The sequence below is a fragment of the Anabrus simplex genome, chromosome 1 (assembly GCF_040414725.1).
Source record: "Anabrus simplex isolate iqAnaSimp1 chromosome 1, ASM4041472v1, whole genome shotgun sequence".
NCBI lineage: Eukaryota > Metazoa > Arthropoda > Insecta > Orthoptera > Tettigoniidae > Anabrus > Anabrus simplex.
In genome coordinates, this window is record NC_090265.1 from 342,632,043 (window position 1) to 342,638,042 (window position 6,000).

At 39.8% G+C, this 6,000-nt stretch overlaps 1 protein-coding gene across 1 annotated transcript in view; it reads left to right on the forward strand.

The window, feature by feature from the left end:
- Window positions 1-5,620, forward strand: part of LOC136865960 (sister chromatid cohesion protein DCC1) — a 154,041-nt gene extending 148,421 nt beyond the window's left edge. Inside the window, exon 9 of the mRNA XM_068224956.1 lies at window positions 5,601-5,620. The gene's annotated coding sequence lies outside the window, so the exon portion shown is untranslated. The remainder of the gene's footprint in view (window positions 1-5,600) is intronic.
- The last annotated feature ends 380 nt before the right edge of the window (window positions 5,621-6,000 follow it).

Genomic DNA, 6,000 nt, shown 5'->3' on the forward strand with positions numbered 1-6,000 from the left:
AGAAATGACCTGAAGAGCCATGATATTTGTACCTCATCAACCGGTAAATTGCCGAGGACGGAGTTTGTATTCGTTGAAGTAGTTGCTAGTGGACAGAAAATACTTATTGTGGTGGTCTATTCCTTTCTGTACAATACTTCTACAGTTCAACACTAACAATTTTATGTCATCCCTACTTGATTTCCAGTTCCCTGTTCCCTTATCACCGCTCCCTAGGCCATCCCGTTTCCCTGAATGTACCTCCCTATTACCCTTCCAAACAAATTTCCTAACTTATATGTACCACTGCGGTTTAAATGAAGGCCATCTGACCGCAGATCCCTATCTCCTACCCACCCATTAGGATCTAGAAATTTCACTCCCAGTTTCCCACAAACCCACTCCATAGTCTCATTTAAATCCCCAATCACCCTCCAGTCAGTATCCCTCCTACACAGTATTCCACTTATAACAATCTCCGCTTTCTTAAACTTCACCCGTGCTGCATTTACCAGATCCCTCACATCTCCAACTATGTTGGTACTTATATCAGCTTGCCTTACGTTGTTGGTACCAACGTGAAACACTACCACCTTCTCCTTCCCCTCCTCTCTCTCTTCTACTTTCCTCAACATCTGCCTCAACCTAATTCCTGGATAACATTCTACCCTGGTTCCTTTTCCTCCACACACTTTCCCCACGTGTCTAACGATGGAATCCCCCATGACCAGAGCCTCAACCCTCCCCACCTCATCTGATCCCCTCCCCTCCTTGTCAGCCCTATCTTTCCTGATAGCTGCAGAAGCTACGTCCTCCTCCCTTTTCTCCTTCCCATGACCCTGTTCCACCTGTCTTTTCCTATCCTCTACTCTACATTTCGCTTTCCTACCTTTTCCCTTCCTCCTACTTCCACGCATCTCAACATCAGTTCCCTGTCCCTCATCTTCCCTCTGTTGTTCTACCTGGACTGACTCGTACCGATTTTGCACAGACACCTGTCCTGAATTCTGATCCTGAATAGAGCCCTTAGCCTGCAATCTCCTTCTCCTTAGAACATTAGACCACCTATCTTCTACAACTCCTCCCTTTCCTTCCCCTCCCTCTTGTACACCTACTGTAACCTGGTATTGGTAAATTGGTATTTAAAGGCAGAGGGAGTTCAGTCTAATCCGCTTACCAGACCACACGTAAATAACGTCCCAGCACCTGTCCCACAAAATCGCCCCTGCTTTGCCTTTCGTATCGTTAGCACTAATGATGTTAAGAAAGTCTTGTATTCTATTAAATCCAAAGCAAGTGGTGTCGATGAAATTCCTGTTAGTTTCGTACATAATATTATTGGCGCTATCCTACCCATTCTCAAACATATTTCTAATTACTGTCTCAAAAACGGCACATTACCGACAATTTGGAAGTGCGCCAATGTAATTCCACTTTCTAAAAACCAAGGTCCAAAACTCCTATCCGATTACCGTCCCATTTCGATTCCCCCTGCTCTCTCCAAAGCGTTAGAACGGTTAGTACATGCGCAAATACTGGAATACCTTCAGGCTCATTCTCTTCTTGACCCGCTTCAATCTGGCTTCAAGAAGGGTCATAGCACAGCAACTACCTTGCTGAAAGTGACTGAGGACATCAGACAAGCAATGGACGAAAGACAAGTGACAATACCCACCCTCTTTGAATTCAGCATTGCTTTTGACACGATAAATATCCAGATATTGCTAATGAAATTCATTTTGTTCTTCGGTAATGTTGTTTTAAAATGTTTTACCGCATATCTTACACATCGTATGCAACGTGTTATAGTACAAGTTACTGCTTCTAAGTGGCGACTCCGGAAGGCAGGAACACCCAAGGTTCTGTTCTTGGTCCCCGTTTGTTTGTCCTCTATATTAATGACATATCCTCTAAAATAAAGTATAATAGATACCTCCAAATTTACTGCCACGTTAATATAAATTGTATATCGAATGCAATAAGGGATATTAACTCCGACCTTCAACAACTTTAGTGTCAGTGAAAACTCTCTCCTCTTCAAACCCAAAAAAAGCCCAATCATTATCGGTTCTCAGAAATGATTAAACATCATGTATAAAAATTACTCTATTCCTTCGGTGACATTAAATGCCACCGTAATCCCGTTCAGTAAGGAAGTGAAGAATCTAGGCATGACCTTGACTGAAACTCTCGATTGGTCTGCACACGTAAGAAACACGCGTAGAAAGATGTATGCGACGCTACACCATCTGAAACGACATAAGGACATGTTGCCACAAGACGTAAAGATAAAACTACTCCAAACTTTAATACTACCAATACTTGACTACTGCGTCATTGTCCTTGTTGATGCGACCCGTGAACAAACTATGAAACTTCAATGAGCATTGAACTCCGGTCTTTGATTTGTTTTAACCTGAGTTACGATGCTCACATAACCCGTAGCTACACATTTCTTTCCTGGCTGAAACAAGAGGGGCGACGGAATTTAAACGTACTTACGTTGATATATCGAACTCAGAAGGAAAATCTATCCAAATACATCTCTTCAAAATTTCATTTATTATCCTCATTCCATAATTATAACACACTTCCTTCGCTATTCCCGTCAATCAATCTTCAATATATAACAGATCCTTGGTTGTGGCTGGATCACGACTTTGGAATTCACTCCCAGCTGCTGTCAGGACCTAAAACACAATATGAAAATTTAAGACTGCATGTAGAGATTACCTGTTGAATACCGCTGATTGTTTCGTGTGTATGGTGACGTATGATAGATAGGTTATGTGATTGTGATTATTGTTATAGTGCAAATGTACATATTATTATTATAGTGTAATGTACATAATATTTAGCTTCTTACTCATATACATAGATCACATTTATGGCCATACTTATATTTCCATTTACTTTATTACTTTTTGTGTTCTCTTAATGCATTGCTTATTTTTTCAGTTTGTATCTTACTTTTTCATTATGACTTTGTCTCTTTCTTATTTTCTTTACGCTCCGAAATTTATTCTATTTTATTTGTTGAACTCTGCTTTCTTTCTTCATTATACGTATGTTGTCCAAATCTGTAATTTTTATCTCATCTTTGATTTTATAATATAATAGTACATTTCTTTCATAAATGCTACTTGCTGTTCTTTCAAAACAATTTAATTTAGCCTGTTATCTTTATCAAAAAAATTGAAACATTTCCTGTAGATACAACTTTTTGTTTATCTGTCATTTTGGCAAAACTAAACAAATTCCTAACAATGACTTGAACATAAAATATATTTTTTTCATTTTAATTGTAATCATTTTATCATAAACTGGAAATAACTAATTATTTTCCCTCTTTATTGCCTGTCAAAGTTTTACCGTCTGCAGTTTTTATATTTACAGATTGTTTTAGAGCTCTGCACTCGAAAAATATTCAACATTATCTGCACAACCACCATCCGATAACAAATTAATTTGCATTTGACCTTCATTATCTGAGTCAGCAGCATTTTGCGCCACAATGGACCTAACTTCTGTCACAAAAGTGCTCGTAGCATATTCGCTCTGCTGTTAAACTTGGACACCTTGATCCTTACTGCTTACCCCTACTCCACTTCCCGTTGTTGAAACCACCACGAGGTTGGGAATTTCTTCTCCTGCTTCTTTTATACTGCCCACCACGCTTTCATGTGCCTCTAACATTCGTCCCAACCTGATGACAGTCTCTCTTGAAATGTTCTTGCTTTCCGCATTCAAACGTCTTTGTCTTTCAAGTCCATCAATTTAATTTCACTTTTAACAATTCGACAGCCTGATCTTCTTTCGAAACTTCGACCAAGCCACCAATCTAGCTCAATGAATCAGGCAATTTCTCAACATATATTCTCTTTTCAGTCACTATCCCACGTGCTGTTTTCAACTCTTTCACTTTCTCCAAAAATGACGCCATATATGTACCATTCCATTGTTCTCGAAGCATTTCTGCAGGATCGATTTACGCGCGATTACCCATAATGGAGTTAGATACAAAACATAAATTCTTGAAATGTCAAAGAATACGGTATCGCGGAAATAAGGAAACAGTTACGATCATGATGGCAGTGCATATGACAAGAAAAAGTTCAAAAATGTTGCCCCTAACGCTGAAGAAAACTACACAAATGAATGCATACTGCTAGTTGACGAATGAAAATCATATAAGAAGAAATATACGCGATATAATATCAAGACATATAATGGAGGAGAGAAGAAAGGAAGTTACTACAAGCCTTTATACGGTTATTATTATTATTATTATTATTATTATTATTATTATTATTATTATTATTATTATTATTATTATTATTATTATTATTATTATTATTAGTTGCTTTACGTCGCACCGACACAGATAGGTCTTATGGCGACGATGGAACAAAAGCGCTAGGAGTGGGAAGGAAGTGGCCGTGTCTTTAATTAAGGTACTGCCCCAGCATTTGCCTGGTGTAAAAATGGGAAACCACGGAAAACCATATTCAGGGCTGTCAACAGTGGGGTTCGAACCCACTTTCACCCGAATACTGGATACTGACCACACTTAAGCGACTGCAGCTATCGAGCTCGTTATACGTTTAAAATACGTATTATATATCAACATAAATAATATAGTGTACCATTCTGTTAATTATAAGAATGGATATTTAACGCTGATAAAATAATGCGCAGCAGGACGCAAATTGTAAAGGCGTGATGCTATACCAAGCGCGGGAACTGAAGGGGATTCCCGAGGCAAGGCGTGGTCATGTGTGACGAAGAAAGAATATGTGAGGAAGAAAGAAAGAGAGATGGGATTTTGTCTGGGGGAGAGACCTGCCATCTTAACAGAGATTTTCAGCGGGAACAGACAGGCTCACCACGCTACGGAAATTGAGTCGTAATTCCTATGTTTGAAGGTTTTACAGGAAAGTAATAGGATGGAAATCAGGGCCAGAATTTTACGAAGCCATAGATACCTCAAAGTCTATTAATATATAATCGAATAAACAACTACGTGGGAGGCCGACTGCCGTGAGAAAATGTTTCGAGGCCACATGCCAATCTCAAGTTGTTTCCCGGGACTTCCCAGCGAGTCGCGTGGGTTCCTGGATTCTATAAGAGCAGAGAAAGGTGGAAGGAGGTATTCAGTCCATGATAAGATCGCTGTCCGTGCATGTCGCGTTCTGCTGATATTCGCGCCAGAAACCTTTGTCTAAGACAAAGATTGTGACTAATAAGTGTTGTAGCGATAATTTGATTCAGTAGCTCCGAGATTTGTAAAATTCCCGGTAGCAATTTAAGTAAAGGACAATACGTAGATGTGTGCGGCGAGACCGACGAGTGTTTTAGTATTTGACGCAAAGAGTGCTACCTGTGTAGACTTTCATTATGACGCGATGAGAGAGGAGTAGCGACGGCTGAAAAAATAAAAATAAAACACCCATAACAATAAGCTAGGATAGTTGGTATTATTCCGGTCAGAGGTAGAAGACTAGATTAGTGGAGTGGAGTCAGTTTCGAGATTCCAGATATCCAGTATTGATTCCCATGTCAAAGGGAATAAATAGATCGGGAGGTGCTGTGCTGTGAATAAACTGAGTATTTCATTTTAGTGAAGAGCGGTGAGGTGTGCAGGAGACTGGTGTTACGAACTGCCGTCCACGACCCCAAGAAGACGACCAACGGGCTACCCAGGCGGAAAAGGACATCATGAACATGGTACACTGGAAGACGGGACCTAGGGGATCGATCTGGGACAACGCTGCTGCCATGACTGCTTAAGCATCCGCAGTCAACCCGGACGGTGAGGAAGAGGTCTCCAAGATGATAGATAAGTGAACAATAATTAATATATATGTGTAGGGTTGGGGGGTTGTTATGCAGAAATACGCTGATTAATTTGTAAATATAGTAGGGAATATGATTACGTCCCATTAGGCCCTTTATTGAGGTATTTTCTTTATATATTTTAGGGTAAGGCATATACATTTTTATTAGTTTAAATGATAGTGT